Raw genomic sequence first — 18,759 nt, forward strand, 5'->3', positions numbered from 1 at the left:
CGCAAAAACAGGCTTTGAAAAAGCTCAAGGTAACCACAGTACAGACAAACGATAAAGAGTGGCGTTGTTGTCACATTTAGCTCGGTCTCGGTGGACGCCAGCGGCCCAGGTTTCGATGGCGAGTTTCCCAACTGAGTGTTTTAGTAACGCTGCGCACAACTAAATTCGGTCCGAGCAGGTCATTTTTAGCGTACGCTATACTATTGCGTATTGCGTACGTAAGGTCCAGCAACGGTATACTAAAACTGTCTAATAACACAATAAACTTGCCTTTGTTTTTCTTTCTTGTCAATGATAGGCGCCAAAAAAATATAGTAATATGAGCATCGTTCATCTCCTCAATTCGGAGCCAGAACAAGCGGCCACGTTGCCTGGTGCCTATCCTGTGCAGTCAACGTTAATCATACCCACGTCTAGGGGTTGGCAATGCAGTAAGCGCGTGCTGAGGTTCAACCATTTGTATAGACCTTTGTCCAGAAGTGCTCTTTTTAGCCTCGACCGCAAGGAGCAAAAGCGAGCAATAATCTCGAACCCAGACGCTCACGGGGAGGGGGGGCTGCGTCGGCCTAGCCCGCCGCTTCCCGTTGAGGGCTTCTTCGCTGGTGTGCCGACTGCCGTTTCGCCGGCATCGGTCCTGTTTACCGCTGTATGTGAGTATAGTGCCCGTAATGTGAGAGCCGTGTGTTCATACGCCACTTTGCCGCTGTTGGTTTCCATCTAGCCGAGCCAGAAAACATCTCGCGACGAGTTCACCGCGCCGCGAGTGACGAAGAAGATGCAAACATGGCGACGGTTCGTGCGATTGCTTTGGTGGCTCCGGTGTTGAGTGTCTTTAACGTCCACGTGAGAAGGTTCCCCTGCCTTTCGAAGTTATTGCAAGCACCACGAAAACTGTGGAATCATCGTCTCAACTACAAATAAGCAGGCCTTCACGAGAAACAACGGTGCCAAGCAGGCGCTCGGCACAGTTGTGTCAGGCTCACGCAGCCAGCGGCACTGTTGTGTTGGTTGTGTCGTCAGAGATGTTCAACAACGCCGAGGTATTTTCATTTATCATTTGGAATGGCTTCAAGAGTGGGAAATTAATCTATTTCGCGGATTGTTAACGCCGAGGCGAGTGCCCTCCGTTGCAGTGCCGTCGTCGCGCAAAGTGCAGAGAAAACCGGGTGGCGATGGCGGCGGTGCTCTTTGATCTTGCGCCGTCGGGTTCATGAAGTCCGGAGTAAACGTACGTACGTGCGTCTGCTGGATCGGTGTTTTGGACTTCCTCAAAGCTCTTTCTCACGCGCATTTTCCTTGTGAAGCTTAGTAGCTCATTACACCTCATCGTCGACTGCGGTCATTTGACTACGACGGACGAGCCTGCGTGATGTGAATTTCACTGCCTAAGATCCTTGGTGTGCTCTAACGAGGGCTAATAAAATATCACCGCGAACTTCTGAACAAACGAGTCGAAGTTTCGTCTGCTATCATAACTGATCGCCTGTCACAATATTAATCAGTAGCGTTCCTAGACTCCGCCCCCACAGGCACCCTGCTTCGTTGCCCGATAGTAAGGTTCTCCTGGTACCTCGTAGAATTCCAGCTCCCACTTCAAGTAAGTACCATCCTTTAGAACTGGCAATTAATAGTTTCAAACCCAGACGCTCGCAGTGTGTGTTTGTGTGTGTGTGTGGGGGGGGGGGGGGGGGGGACGCGTGCTAACATACTCGGAGCCCTCGTTTACGCCGCTTCGCAGCGGCAGACAAGGCGCCACATTACAAAAGAAAGCTAATCCGAGCTGTCTATGTATTTAGACCCATTCGCTAGTCATTCGATGAAACGTCGTGGTCTCGTCTTCATTCGCTAAAACGGCGTTCGATCAAATGAACGCCTCCCACTTATTTAGGCTCGCCAGAGTCGCGCTGCCGCAGAAAGGCAAGCAGATCGCGAAAATCGGTCTCAAACGTGCCACGAATGTAATGTCGTATACAAGAAGCCAACAATCAAGCATTTGAAAGCTACAAGAAAGCGGCAGCGAAATATTTACTACGCAATGAACCCGGACTGAAACGCGGATGTCAAGGGTCAGCAGACACCGAGAACATTTAAGACAAGAAAGGTTTTCTCTTGTTTTCTTGATCGAGATGGGTTCTCGAATGTTCACGACATCTTATCTCTTGAAGAACGGGTCGCGGAGGCTTCTGGTGAAGACATCGTTCACGATGTGCCGGTGAATTCAGACAGCCTGCCGCATCCAGCTCCCCAAAGCAACGCCGCCAACGCAGCCCCCCCCCCCCCCCCCCTCCTGCCTGCCAGTTCTCTCCGCGTGGTGGCGCGAGCGTAGATAAACATGGCGGCGCCCTGGAATTGGCGCGGACACTGGTCTATAGTAGGGATATTCTCATCACCGCAGTGGCTGGACACGAGCCACTGGCTGAGTGTCCGCCGAGGCATTGATTTTTACGAGCCGAAGTAGAGTGCTCACGCAGTTCTCGTGCCAAATACATGAGCCGCGCTCGACTGTTGTCAGGCGGATGATTTTGATCTAACAATTTGTGGTAGGGTTGCCTTGCTGCGTGCCCATCCGGGAAGAACAACACGAAGCCGGGGTTTCCAAAACATAAAACTACATTTATTAGAGTAACTAGAATGGGTTGTTAGTACGGAAGTATAACATTGCCCTGGCGTTCGACCTACACGCCTCAGTGACCGCGGTCCGTCTCCCACTGTTCTGTGGGCGTGTCGTCATTTTATAGGTTCTCGCGCGTATTCCTCATGCGCTATTCAGAGCCGTATATGTAGAGAGTTTGGCCATTCGTTGGGAAGTATAGGAGACAAATGAAGCGGTGCCATTGGCCGAAAGTGGGCTGGGCGTGTTCCAGGGCGTCTTCAGAAATTCGAATGTGACCAACCAGAAGCCGGAAATAATACCCTGGCGGTGGTCGCAAAAAACAACCCTGATAACTGCATTAAAGTAACTCTTGATGGCTGAAAATATGGTACACGTGATGTTTCAATCACACTCATCTGAAATGATGGTGGAAGACGTGCGACTAGCGGAAAGATCGACATAATCCTTACGCCAAACGCCGAGCGCCGGGAATCTGCCGTCAGAGCGGTCACACTCTGTCCGCGCAAAACAGAGTTGAGCGGCGCATTCGTTTCTTACGTCTATCTGCATGATCATGATGAAACAACACGTACACCCTATTTTCAACCACAAAGAGTTACTACACTTCACTCTTACGCACTTATTAAAACCATATACGAACATAGACCTTCGATGATCGATCGGCTCAGAATTGTTTCTCGCTACCACCGCTAGGGGATTCTTTTCGGCTTCTGGTTGGTCAAGAGGGCATGCCAAGCCCCCTTTCCGAGTCTGCCGCACGCCCTGGCTCTGCCCGCGCCTCCCATTGACCAAACTCTCTACATATACGGCTCTGGCGCTATTGTGCGATTCGGACTGTGTCCTTTTTGGACGGTCGGTAGCGGCCCCTGAACGTAGTGGCAGACCCTCGCTCCCACATTAGCGTCCGGCTCGCCAATGGCTATCTTCGTGGTCGTCGTCGGAAGGGGGTTGGTGCAGAAGGTGTGGACGGCGGCGCTGTATGAGCACTTTGGCGCGCTCAAGGTCGGGGTCGTCCTTTGTGGCCGTTCTCGGCATCGCCGGCGGAGGCATTTTCGGGTGCCTCTGGAACGTCTTGCCCACTGGCCTCTGTTCCGTGGGGTAGGTCTGGCCGGTTGCCGCCCTTGCTGACAGGGACGCCCACGCGTCCTAGGACCCTGGCGTCCAGATGACCGGGATTCGTGGTGGCATTAACCGGGATCCATCTTCGTGGATGAGAACAAGATATTGCAATTGATGCCTTTTATGTGTAACCACTGGCTTTATAATGCCTAAAAAAATAAAGGATATGGCGTTGGCACACAATCGCACAATATCCCCCCCCCCCCCTTTCCTTCAAAAAGGCGATCAGATCCGTGGGGTAACATACGAGGTACAACGCTCGAAACTCGACGGAAAGAAAAAAAAAATTTTGAGGAATCTTGTCCATCGCTCTATTCGCGACTCCAGCAAAACGGACGCCAACAAGCGGGAAAACCGTCAACCAGCCGGACCAGGTCTGTCCGCGACCCTCCGCGTCCCTCCGCGTCTTTGGTGGCTTTCGCGGACACGTGTTGTCGGCGCGGTTGCGAACAATGTAATTTGACAAAGGTCCGAAAATTTCTTAAGTTTGGCTGAGTGTTCATTAGTGTGGTGAAGCCTCAGTAGATTGTTTCCTTCCATCACGTGTTTGAAAGCGCGTTTACTCCACAACACACGGACGCGTGCTTTCGATTTCTTGGATGGAGAGGAATAACGCTTTGATTTCTTGTCTGTCTCGAATCACATTGAGAGTAACGAGACGACTACTTGGTAACTGATAAGTGGTTTCTTTATAAGGATGTAGAACAGTGGACTGAGGACGACAGACGAGGTGTTTCACTGGAGGGAACACCAATGTTGCAGTCAAGTGAATGGGAAAGTTCGATAGCTGCTTTCCTTGAGCTTGGTTGTGTTCGATTAGCTTCAAGTTTGAGCCGCCCACGTCCGGTCGGTGCTTTGGCTATTCACCTTGTCTGCTCTTCGCCGAAAAAGCCTCTGGACCGCACTGAAGGAGTTGGGCTGATTTCGCAATTACTTGATTCAGGAAAACCTGCTTTCTGCATATGATGAATGCGGGAACTTATGTTTCCAAAAGGTGGGGGACGCGTCTCGCAAAGTTAGAAGCTGTCACGGCATTATGATCTATCGCGCCTCCAATATTCATATTATATCCCCGTCGAAGCCAGCAGCAATATATATCTACATTGCTCGGGTTGACCGGCCACAAAAAATACTGATTTTCTCCGTTCAGGTTTCGATGTCAAGTTCAATGCAGAGAGGTTCCGCGTGAATCTCCGATGAAGACTCTCTTCAGTTTGTCCGCATTCGTCTCCGTGCTGCCGGCTAGAACCGTTTGGGTAAGTTTAAGCAGTATCTCTCTGTCTGTCAAATATACTTTTATTCAGCAGTCTCCCTAATAGCGAGTCAACTAAGCTCATATTTCAACCCGATGAATATACTAATATCGCTTTAGTGGGTGCACTCTAAAAAAAAAGGGTATCACCTTACACCCTTTTGTCCCATATAATACACCCCAAAACTTCATTTCGACGTACAGCGCCTTATAGTTGAACAGACGGCACAACATTTTACCAGAGGCTTGATAACTGTGCGATGTAACTTATTAATTGCTAAAGTACGTATCAAAGACCAAAGAAAGAAAACACGGAGCTTTTGCACTACGGCCAAGAAAACTCCGATAATTTTTTTTGTAGTCATTAATACGTACATCAGCTATCTTAATAAGTTGTACCACACGGCTATCAAGCCCCTCGTAAACTTTGGGGCCGCCTGTTCGATTATGGGGCGCTGTACGGCGAATTGAAGTTTTGGGGTGTATTATATGGGACAAGGGGTGTAATAATACGCCTTTTTTTCTGAGAGTGTAGGACATAGTACGTCAAAATGACTTCTCGATGGCTACTAAAACCTGAATTGAAATACGAGTATCAGCTGCTTAGTGGGGCGCCAGTGGGTTAACATGCTTCTTAGCTGAAGAAGCGCTTGCTTAATTGTCGTAATTTTCCTGCAGCCTGTGTTGTTGACCAAGCAGACAACTGGAGCTGTTTCTTAAGCACGGATAGGCAAAAAGCTCGATTTCGCGGACAGATGAGTCGCATGGTCGAGGCATGCAAGTTAGCTGAAACATACTCTCGGTGGAACAATTATATAGTCATCGCCGCTTTTTTTAGATGATCAAAACTTATTGGAGTCTATTACCGTCTCTCCGGAGACCATAGTTTCGGTTTTAAATGAAATCTCTGAAACAAAAGTTTTACACGAAAAGAACAAAAAACACCGGTAAAACAAAACTATGCTCTGCAAGTTTATGTGCACCGGCTACACTTAGCCGTCTCAGTTCAAATACCTATAAAACTGGGCATAAAACAAGAAAATCTGTTAAATTGAATGCGCCACCCGTTCAGGTGGTCCGGCCGAACCGACGCGACCTGGACCCAGCCGCCATGTTTGTTTGGTGGTGGCGCCCCCTATAGGTCGCTGGAGTCGCGAGTAACTTCTCTCTCTCAGCCGTCACCGGCGTCGCAGGTTGTACCACCTGTGTGGCGACGAGGGGGGGTCCGGTACCGGGCCGTCGTCGGCATCGGTCTGATCCTGCGATAAACGATCTTCCGGAATGTGGAACTGTTTAAGGTCAGTGACATGAGTTCGTCTCGTGGACTCACCACTGGGATGGTGAATAAGTGTGTATGTAAGCAGAGAAAGCTTTTCACCTACACGAAATGGATCATCCCACCTTTTGGCCAGTGAGGACGCGTTAAGCCTTTTGCCGCGTCACTCAGGCGGTGAGTACGCCTGAGAACCACGTCTCCCACCTCGAACTGCAGGTCTCGGCGCCCCTGGTTGTACTGGTCGGACTGCTGTAGTCTGGCAACGTCAAGGTTCTCCCGGTCTTCCTTAAAGGGGCACTGACACATCAAAATCATATTTTTTTTATTATCCGAAACGATTGAAAACGATGCCGGGACATTACCCTCAAAATTTGAGATTTGGGAATTCAGTATTCGTGAAGTAAAAAAACAATTTCCAAATGCCGAATTCGAAGTTCCCGCGCGATCGGCGCCGGTGCCTTGACGTCAAAAATTACGGAGACCTGAGAGTCCACTTCCTTTCACCACTCCGTGCTGTTGCCATGGCGACCCAAAGCGAGGAGGAAAGGAGCGAGCGCCCGGCGTTGTGGCGGACCGGTTTTGAGCGGTGTCGCCTGTTTTCCGTTGGAGGATACAAATCCAGGAGACGGCACCACAACGAACTCCCGATTTTTGGTATTTCAAAAAGAAGGGCCGTAGTGCGTTCGCAATTGCGTTAAAAAACATGTTTTAGGATTGCCGTAATTAAATGTTATAGAGATGTCGCCTACAAAGCTTCTAAATTTCCTGATTTTTGACGTCACCGATCAAAAGAAGCGAGGAGGCGAGAGGCGGGAAAATCAAACGCCAAAAATAAAAAGGCGCGCGCGCGCGCGGGAAAATTTTTTTTCGCGATGCGGTTTTTTTTGCGTGTTTATGACTGCAACTTGCATCGTTTTAGACAATAAAAATAAATACGACCTTTGGGGTGTCAGTGCCCCTTTAAGGTTGATAGTAAAACGCTTTCGCAGGTCGTCTGCGAACTTTATGTATTTGCGGTCCTGTGCCCTGGGATCTGTCGAACGGAGAGTGTTAGTGAGGGAAAGCAAGCTCTCTGCCGAAATTGAGCCGGGCAGGGGTGAGCCCGTTTGACCGGTTAACCTGGTGCGGGTGGCGAAGTCCATTTTTTGAGCTTCGCATCCCAGTCTTTGTGACGCTCCGTATGAGCAACAAGCATCATCTTAAGGTTTTGGTTTACTCTTTCCGTTATATTTGCCTGTGGATGATATGGGAGAGTCCGTTTATGTTGAATTCCCAGAACCACGGATGCATCGACGAACACTTTTCTCGTAAAATATGGCCGCATTATCTGAAATCAGGCTTCCCGGAAAGCCAAAACATGTGAAAACTTGAAGGAGGAAGTTCCATATTTTCTGCGAGTCCAACTTTCGTACAGGGAACAGCTCCACCCGTTTAGTGAAATGGACTGTTACTATAAACAAGTACTGGTTTCCCCATGGGTTACGTGAAAATGGACCCATGATGTCACAGCAACAAATCTGCCAAGGGCTCTTGTTCGCGATTGGTTACATGAGACCAGGAAGTTGACAATCACGGGGCTTCGCTTTCTGACATTACCGGCAACTACGCGCGTACCTCGGTACATCTTGCCGCATGCCGGGCCACGTCGCAATCTGGGACAACGTATCCTAAGTTTTGCTCCCACTGCTGCACTCTAAGAAAAAAGCGTGCCAACTAGCACCTTTTAGGGTTCTTTCGCTTGTCCAATGGGCGGCACCCTTAAAGGTGCAGAAAAGAACCCACAAAAAGGGTTCTTTCCAATGAACCCTATTTCGGGGTTCTTTTCGGATCGTTTATTGGTTCCTCTTAATGAACCATATTTTTGGTTCTTTTCAGAACGCTTCTGGGTTCTATTTAACGAACCCTATTTAGGGGTTCTTCTAGGATCCTTTTTTGGTTCTTCCTAATCAACCCTATTTCGGGTTCTTTCCCGAACCCTTTTTGGTGCTCTTGATGAACCCCATTTCGGGTTCTTTCTAGAACCGTTTCTGGTGCTCTTAATGAACCCTATTTCAGGTTCTTTCCAGAACCGTTTCTGGTGCTCTAAATAAACCCTATTTCAGGGTTCTTTTCGTATCCTTTATTGGTTCTTCTTATTGAACCCCATTTGGGTTCTTTCCAGAACCCTTTTTCGTGCTCTTAATGAACCTTATTTCGAGGTTCTTTACGGTTCCTTCTTTGGTTTTTCTTTATGAACCCTATTTCATGTTTTATTTGGAACCCTCCTTGGTTCTTTTAATAAATCCCGAGTTCTTTAGATTATGTTGGCGTTATTTTAGTAAACCATATTTTGTACTTCTAACCCTCTCTTATGACAAATGAGTTTTTTTTACATTCCTAGTTAGTTTTTAGTAAATCGTATTTCGTATTTCTTGCTTTACAAGGTGCATTTTTTTCTACCAACCAAAGTGTCTTTAGATTGTTCATTAATCGCTAGCACTGGGCCTTTTCGACAGGTTGACAAACATCAGTCTGGCCAGAGTCAACACACTTCATTCCTGTACGTAATTAACTAGGTGACAGACAGAACAGTAAACATCATGTCCAATCATATACTTTATTGGAGTAGCAAAAATTGATTCTTCTGTTCGCAGTAAAAAAGCTAACAAAATTCGAAACAGTTTCAAGACGAGACGGGTATCACTGCCAGCAATGTGCACACAGCTTCTACTGTCGTTCTGATGTCGCTCACTGTCAGGACACCGTCCAAAAAGTTGTCAAATTCATTTTCCTGGAAATGGATGAGTGGCATCAGTGTCCGGACTTCCTACAACAAGAAAGCAAGAATATGAACACATGTATTTTCCTCTGTATTATTATGCTGCGAGTTGCTCATTCGCCGCGCTTTCAGATCAATTATAATTGTATAGGTTTCACTAAGCATTTTATTTCTCGTTTAGCCTTACGCTCTAACACATACCCGCAGATATGATTTCCTTCAAAACATTTAGTGGGTCAATCAGTGCGATCTAGAGAGCGCGACCAGCGGATGACGAAGCGTCCCCTTCGAAGCCCCCTTCGCTACAACAATGTGTAAAAGCGAAAAATGGTACGCAGCATCAAGCGTTCCCTTTCCATCCAAGAAGTAGTAAAGGAAGAAGATCGGAAGTCAATGAATTACAATATATGTGCAGTACACACGTAAAACAATGCCCAACGTGCCACCGAATTTTCTCTGCTTTTAAAAATGCCCGTGCGTCCACTCGAGGGGCCGATCAATGCAATCTACGAAGAAAACTCGGCCAATGGAGAAGCTGAAAATATGTTTGACTTAAAAATGAAGTCTGTAACGTGACACTGAGCACGAAGTCAGTACGTGAACCGCCATGCTCAGTGACATCTCTCGCTTCATTCATATGTCTAAACATGCTTTGGCCTTTTTATTCGCCGAGCTCTCTTCGTGGATTGGTGTGATTGGCTTCTCGAGTGTTTTGCGGGAAGTAGATGCACAGGAATTTTAAGCATGTTTCTAGAAACGTTGGTTCTACCCATATTTAATCCTTCTTGCCCTACAGTCAGTAACAGGTTAAGAAAAAATCTACGAGCTGGAGAGGAGGAAGCGGACAGAAGCTTGTAGGGGAGAGGAGAAACCTTCTCTCCATTTCAAGCGTCCATCGGCTTTCTTCTTTTAGATTTTTCTTAACCTGTCATTGACTTTAGTCGCTTATATTTCCTCCATATTATTTTTAGAAAATAAAGCAAGGATATGTTTTATATTACTAGCTCGTATATTGAAGATATAACCCTGACAAGTTTGCATTACCATCTGTGACAATGCACTATACTCGGGGGTGACTTGGGCAACTTTTTTGGCAATGTGTAGTCGAAGTTAAAAACGCCCGCGGATCTTAAGCAATCAAGGCTATGCACACGCACTCTTCACTTCAGAAACGCCACAGAAGTTGTTTCTGAGTATAAGTTAACCCTGTCTTAAACGAATGGCCCCGATAAGCGGTCATCAGTTCGTAATGATGTAGTAAGTTAACCCAGCATATTTATGGTGGACGAAGGTAAACCTCTGCGTCGTCGCAGTCTGAAACTTGTGCTAGATTACAAAAACACCAACTAAAGTATACCTTCAAGCAGCTCTTCGAGGTTCAGAGTGACGTTCTTTTCCTTTGAGGAGCACCTGTGTAGAAGCTGTAAATGCCTCAATCTTGGCTCCCATGTCCTCCGGATGTCTTTGCCGAACGGCAGTTTAACGTCTTGTAGTAACTGAAAAATAAACAACGAATGGACAGTGTTGCTGGTTTACAAAAGTACATTTATGCGCTATGAATTTGTACACAATGATTGTTTACACACACACACACACACACACACACGCACATATATATATATATATATATATATATATATATATATTAACTAAACGACCACTTACTGTCACTATAGTGGAGTAGGGCTTGGCGTCAATTAAAATAATTTCGATTTACGTTTTCTTTTATATTGACTAGTTAATCAATTTATAGGTCGCGCTGATCTCGAGGAAAGATATTGTGTCCAGAAAAGGCCTAGAACAACCGATTTTTTCTTTGACAAGTTTTTACTGCGTCTTATAAGGCTTAGTACATAACAACTTGTCATTGTGCCTCATACAGAAGTAAGGCATGGCTAACATTTAAAATAAAATATATGTACATATTTGTACAATAACAAGTTCAAATATCAACTTGCCGTTGTGCTCATACACAAGAAAAGCATGGAAAACATTTAAAATAAAATATTTGTACGTTATTATTTAAACTTCAAAATCACTCTAGATAATAATCATATAAAACACTTAAGTAGCCATGAGACACAATTGTGTTATAAACACAAAAAAAGAATTAAATGAATATTCTTTTTACTTTTTTGTTTATAAGACTTTTCGTAACTCTAAATCCAACCAATATGCCTGTTAAACTCACTTGATTCAGAGTAAAACAATAGTTAATTAAATGGAATGTTAACTAATTGATTGCCTAGCCTTATTACGAGGTAAAATTATTTAATTTAGCACGTATCAAAAGCCCTTATCTCATTCACAGGCGATAAAACGGGTAGTAAGAAACTTTTGAAGTCCTGATGATCTGTAAAAATCTCGAAACTTTAAGACTAAATATAAAGAAGATAATATTGAGTTACCATTCCGGGAATCGTCATTGCCGGAAATTCCTCAAGGACTGTGAGGGCTCCAGCATCGCTGAGGATCCATTCTTGGCAAGACTGAAACGTCCGCATCATGCGGTCTTGTATCAAGTCGACGTTCAGGGGCGCTTTAGTTATCTCTTCGTTCATGAGCAAAACATGACGGCGAGCACTCACGGCGTCTTCACATTTGTGAGTATCAACGAATCCCTAAAACAAAAACAATTTGTTACGTTGATGCGCCGTTTACGCATGTAAGCTATTTACATAATAGTTGCAGCACTGAATATAGGACCAAATATAACAGTTATTTTTATCAAACATACATCCACATTTGTGCAAACACAAAATGCACAAAAAGTTCGCGCCTGTCGATTTCCGCACAACACTCCGAGAGCCAATCGTTGCAACCTGCGAAGTCCTCTCAGCGGATGACGACGCGGAACATACGTTTAGACCAAGAAATGCAATCTGCGCTGTTACATTAAGCAAAGCAAGCGGGACGTTTTGCATTCCCTGATGTCGCAGACAGCATCTTTGGGTCTAACCAAATGTTCGGCATCCTCATTAGTTGAGCGGTGCCGTAAATTGCAGTGATTGGCTCTCAGAGTGCCATGTCCCTGGCCGGTCAAAAAACAAAAACGTTTACAGCACCTATTCGCTCACGTTTATTGGGGCCATAAATACGGATACATTAGCTAATTAAAGCCCGGTAACATACGTTGTTACATTTACGAAGAGATATCATTGCTCATTTCATTCGCGCTGTAAATTCGAAGTTCTGTTCTTGAGATCTTTCTGGCGGAAAGCTTGAACTCAGCATTTTGTCATATTATATATAGTCAGTATTGTAGTAATGAAATCAGTGTTCGCTTCAAAAACGTTTTTTTCTTGTGTAGTTCAACATACAAGACTGTAAAACAATTTTTTTTTGCAACGTGCTTGTTTGGACAACTCCAAGTTAAAATAGCATAAAAACAAATTTCAAACGACAAGTAGCTTAATTAATAAGAAGCCGCCCCCTGTCCTACTTATTCTGCCTATGCATCAAACAATTTCCGGCCATTTTGAGCACTACTGTACTTATAGCAATTTTCAAGATAAATTATAAATATTGCCTGATTAGAAGAAGTTTTACCTTGAAATGATGAACAGGCCGATTGCAGTTCGTTTTCAAAAAGCCACCAGCAGACGTCTCCAATCGTTCATGTGCTCATGTCCGCTGACATGTTGCAAGTGATGGCTAAGAGGAAAGGGAGGAAGGTACTTCCTTCTAGAGCTTCAAACCCAAAGGGAGAGGAGGTCAAACATTGTTCCGATCCGCCACTCGTACGAGCGAGTGTGGCACTCCCTCGAGCAACGAAACTAGATCCTACCCAAGAAAGGGTAAAAGCACAGGCGAGCTGGTGAAGAACTTCCATCGTAAACCGGAGACACGGAAAATAAAAAAACGGACAAAACAACAACAACTAGATCCTGTTGGCTCCAGTGACCTTCAGCGACCCATTCCTGTTCACCGCTAAGCTGACAGCGCGGTGGAAGCTACGTGCTTGCCGGACCAATTAGTCGCCTGGTTTTTATCACCTGACACCTTTCTCTGCGGTTGTGATCACATGGTGCAAGGCAGAAGGTTCACTGGTCAAACGAGCATGACGTTCCCAACGAACTGTCAGCCTAGTGGTGAGCAGATTAGCCCCCGAAACGTCGCTTTTGAACACATTACGGCTTATCTTCTGGGGTGCCGTTGAGCTGCCTGAACCATGGTTCGCTGGCGAAGATAATATGCAGATGTCATCGCTTTTCCGTCCTTGTCTGCCAGGAAACACGGCGATCACGTCACCAAGCATGTCCGTCAGCCGCCGGTAAAATTGTTGGCAGTTCACTCTCTTGCCAAAAATAAACACAAAATAAACAAGAGCGAAATTCTCGATTCGGCGTGACACCTTCCGGCAACGGAAACAATCAACACACTGTGTTGAGCAACGCGTGTTGGCCTATTTGGTGGCTGAGCGACTTTTGTGCCGGCAGTACGACAACGCACCTAGATTCGATGATTCAGTGTCCGGTCAGTGACGTGTTTTTTATAGGAATTTATCAAAATAGAGGGCTTGGAAACAAGATTGAATGATAATCGAGCCTATTTTGGAACTCGAAGGAGAAGTGATAATAAATCAATCAGAGAGAGCGAATTGATGTCGCTGACAAATAATTTTTCTTCCAATCGGAGCCACCTCCGAACCGTCGATTGCCATTTCTGAACAAATATTCGCTCAGTTAAGCGCCACGTCACGGAAATGCTGGGCGTGCAGGCGGCGCTTATCCCTTTTACACTAGAAATGGGAATCGAAAACATAGAACCAGCCCAAAAACCGGAAAAATGGCCCCGGACAAAATTTTTCGAATAGAAAACTCTGACAAAATGGTTCAAATAAATTTTTTTCGTATTTTTTCTCGCTCCTTATTTTTATTAGCTTTAATTGGTACAATCCCAACATATAAAAAGATAAATATTCGTATAATGCAATACATATTTTTGTGAAATAAACATTTCATTACACAAAGAAACTAGTTGTAAATGTGTGCTACGTTTGGCTTCACTCAAAACGTCTTCTTGTAGCTCTTTTCAACAGAGCTACAAGAGGGAACTAGTTTAAAGTAAAACATCAAGTTCACAAAATGTAACTGTACGGCATCAATTTAAAGCTTCGAGCGGGAGATCGGAAAGAGTTGTATCAAACAGTAAAATAGATTGTTGGGCTAGTTGGTTGATCGGCATAATGAAAAAGAATGCAAAATAAACGGTACAAAGTCGAAGAAAAACACGCACGAGACAGGTGCCTGTCCTGTGTGTGTGTTTCTCCAACATTGTCGCGTCTATATTGAGCTTCTTTTTTTTTTATAGTCTCTACAAAAGTTGCATTATAAGAGCATTGAATGTACTTAACAGAACTTCAGAGTAGTGCGTTTTGAGTGAAGCAAAACTAAACTTCGATATGCTGTGCGTTCAAATTTATGTGCAGTGTAAGAAATGAGTGCTCCGTCCGCCGTTGAACCCCGCTCGCTACTTTGAGGTCGCCCACCAAGAGTTAGGAGAATGGGATGGCATGAGGAAAAAACAACAACACAGAAACGTGGTCGTTGCTGTTCTCGTAGTTTTCGCGAGCAATATGGCATGATAGGATGCAGAACAAATGGCCTCGGACGAAATGGCCCTGGACGAAACGGCCCCGGACAAAATGGTCCCAAGTGCAATCCTGGAGAGAATGGTCCCAAGTGATTTTTAGACACTCATATTTTAATAAGGTGCGCACCTTATTAAAATATGAGTGTCTAAAAATCACTTGGGACCATTCTCTCCAGGATTGCACTTGGGACCATTTTGTCCGGGGCCGTTTCGTCCAGGGCCATTTCGTCCGAGGCCATTTGTTCTGCATCCTATCATGCCATATTGCTCGCGAAAACTACGAGAACAGCAACGACCACGTTTCTCTGTTGTTGTTTTTTCCTCATGCCATCCCATTCTCCTAACTCTTGGTGGGCGACCTCAAAGTAGCGAGCGGGGTTCAACGGCGGACGGAGCACTCATTTCTTACACTGCACATAAATTTGAACGCACAGCATATCGAAGTTTAGTTTTGCTTCACTCAAAACGCACTTATAGAATATGCCTATGGGATTATTTCGGGGTATCCTTCTAGACATAACTGCTCCTTGAAATCGAAAAACCACCATTTACAGACTGATTTATTTTTGAAGATAAAGATGACTGCAACACATCACTTGAACCTTCCGCGCAGCAGGATTTTTGATGCCCCTCGCGGATGGGTCCCAACTCTATTTTTGCGGCTCGACGCGTGCCGCGAAACAATCAGAGGCGCCGTATTGGGAGACGGGTGGTGTCATGACTCATGACCACAAGCTAGGACACTGCATTCTATACTAAAACAAAAAAACCAAAAAACGTTCCTCTGTTCTATTTTTTTTTCATTCACACGCGCAGTTATACGTATATTGTTTAAACACGAAAGCAAGTTAAAAAATAGCTTTTGTTACAAAAAAAAAAACACGACGTCGCTTAATCACCGTATCACTCATTCATCGCAACATGCACTTTTTTGTGTGTGTTGCTCATTCATCGAAGTTGTGCACCTTTGAAAATTTGTATGCATTTTTTGGGGGTTGGGGGAAATAAACTACACAATCGATTTCCGGAGGTACAGATTTCTTCAAATAAACTTTAATTCAATGACCCGTTTGGTTTATACAAATGAGTACCTAAGAGTAGCTTTATACTAACATTTCTTACTAAATAAAACACGGCGAGCAGTTACGCTTGCAAACGAACGCCAGTGTTCAAACCGCTGAAGCAGGTGGCCCGGGAGTCAAAGGCATCGAAGCCTGTTTCATCTGTGGTCCGAGGCGAAGATTATCTCGGTGTGGTAAACAACACAACGCGACTTGGTAAATAACTACGACATTCCACCTCTCTAAGCTTTCAAGGACTTGACAGCTCGCACGGGCAGCTTTGTTTCCACAGAATGGCGCACCCAATTTCTCGCGTGCAAAGCCTTTCGAGCCTGGTCATTGTGTCCCTCTATCCGGTAGAAGACTTAAGTGACCTCCTTTTTCCAAAGATCGCTTTACCTCTTTCCTGGCTGCAACAAGAACCCTTTTCGCTCTCTCCAGGCCGGAAACTAGCTCTGCATTTCTTTTTTTACTTTGCGAGGGGTGCTTTTGGTTGAGAAAGCACGCTTCTAAAGGATCTTCCCCGAAATCGGTTCTTGTTTAGCGAAAAGAACCCTTTTTTGCTCATTTGGCTCCTTTTTTTCTGAGAGTGTGTGTCCGGGTAGCGTAGAGCTGTGCATGTATCTGATGAAGGACTTGCGTAACTTCTGAGGTTAACTTCTGTTCGAAACGCAGGGTTGTAGCGCAACACGAATCCGTCACTGCTGAGTAAGTAAGAGTCGAACTGTTCATCACCGTTGTTGTTGACTGGGCTGGACGCTGCCAGCCAGGCTGTCACTTGTTGGCACAACCCATCGTCGTGCGGGGACTTGAGATGACCCTTTCATGAGACCAATGTTCCTCACTGTATGTCAGGTAGTTCTTGTTCCGTATTAACAACTGGAACCAGACCTGGAATTTCCTGCACGTACTCTTCAGTAAAGGGGGCGCGGGAAAGTGTATCAGCAATTTGGTGTCTAGCACCCGGATTGTACACAATAGCGTATTCGTATTGTTGTAGCATAAGTGTCTAATTAGGAGGCGGCCAGCGGGGTTTTGAAGTCTTTTCAGCCATGACAATGCTAAATGATCACATTGAGTTTGGAATGTTGCCGCCATCCAAATACATGTCAAATCGCTTTAACGCATACACTATGGCTATGCAATCTCTTTCTGCATCACTGTAGTTACGCGGTGCGAAATTGAGGGTCTGGCTTGCGAAAGCAATCTGCCGCAGTAAACCGTCATGTTCCTACAGTAGAACCGCTCCGACGCGACAATCGTTTGCATCTGTCTCCAAAACGAATGGTTGGTTTAGGTCGGGAAGGTGAAGAAACTCGTTTTCTGTCACTGCCTTTGATAAGGCTATGAATGCGCTCTGTTGCCATTCGCTCCACACGATTTGACGCCTTTTCGAAGAAAATGATTAAGCGGCTGATAAATGTCGGAGTAGTAAGGACTGAAATACTTATAGAACGCAATCATTCCGAGATATCGCTGTAAACTTTTCACGTCTTCGGGGCAGGGTACTCAGCGGCACGCTCCGTGCCAACGAAGAAAAACTGCGGGCACTAATTAGTGTGCGCTGTTTTTCTTCGTTGAGATGGAGCATGCGGGCTGTCGACAGCAAATCCGAGAAGGATAATTTTGGGCTCGGCCAATTGAACTTTACCCGGATTGACTGTTAGGTCTGCGTTCCACATCCGCTCACGCACGATAGTCAAATGTTCGAGATCCGTTTCGAATCTACGCGAGAAAACAACAACGTCATTCATGTATGCCATCGCAAACTCGTACTTTACGTTTCCAAGCACAACTTCCATCAAGCGCTGAAAGCTCGATGGCGAGTTGGACAAGCCAAATTGCAAGCGGGTGAACTCGTACAGCCCTCTGTGGCAAATGAAGGCAATTTTCTGCACGTCTAACGAATGCACTTCGATCTGAAGAGATTCACGGCTGCAATCTAACATGGTGAACACCGTCGCGTTGCCGAGCGCGTACATCATAGAGGAAATGCTGGAAAAGGGTAACTGTCCCGTACTAACACTTCGTTAAGCCGCCTGTAATCGACGTAGAGTCTGGCAGTTCCATCTTTTTTTCAGAGCGAGAACGACAGTAAATGCGCAAGGGCTCATTGACTCACCTACTGCACCAGTGTCCAGCATCTCCTGAAGGGCCACGTCCAGGAGTTCTCTTCTGTGCACGCTTATGGGGCGTAAATTGCACCTCCAAGGCGGAGCGTTACCGGTTTCAATCCGATGCAGCCGGATGTCGCAGGACGTCCTCCAACTGTCTGTTTTGTATGTCAGTGAATGGAAACTTGTGCAGGGTATCCGAGATTTCGGATGGTATGGCAGTTGCAGGTGTTAAGAAGGGGGCTGGGAGCGTTGGGCCAGTGATGCAGTTCTCTCGTCTCGTGAACGAAGTCAGGTCCGCCTTGGTTTCCCAGACGATAGCCACCACCAGGGAAGTCGAGCGGCAAGCTTACGCCTGCAATAAAATCTTGACCTAAGATCACGGGTACGGCGAGTCCCGGGAGATACAGAATGCGCTGACGCCGTTTCGCCTAATTAAATGACATATTACGCCTTACGGCTCCGCCCGCCGATATTGTTGGAGCAGAAGGTAACTGCAGGCGTGTGTCTGCCGAACGAAAGTTTATTTCTTTCTTTTTGCATTGTTCATAGGAAGCGTCCCATATAAGCGAGATAGCAGCCCCGGTACCCAAAAGCGCGGCAAGAGGAAAACCGAGCAAAGTGATGGTCAGGCGTGGCTCGATCATTTCGCTGTTAGGCTGAATTTGACATACCGATGGAACAAGTGATGCTGCGTACCTGATCCTGGCTGTGAGAGTGGCCATCGGCGGCTCTGCAGCGGGGCTCATCGGCGCCGGCAGTAATAGTTTCCCGATTGGGTTCACTGTAAAAAATTTTCACCCCATTTCACGGGCAAAAGTTGCGGGTTCAATATTGCCGGTATGATTTGCCGTAATCCAGAAACGGGACTGTTTGTAAAAACAAGGCATATAATTTCGTAAAATGACGAAACGTCCGTAGTTCACTTTACAGACAGTTATCCGTTTTCCATTTTACGGGTGAAAGTTGC

This window comes from Ixodes scapularis, unplaced genomic scaffold (genome assembly GCF_016920785.2).
Source record: "Ixodes scapularis isolate PalLabHiFi unplaced genomic scaffold, ASM1692078v2 PGA_scaffold1__304_contigs__length_218370807, whole genome shotgun sequence".
NCBI lineage: Eukaryota > Metazoa > Arthropoda > Arachnida > Ixodida > Ixodidae > Ixodes > Ixodes scapularis.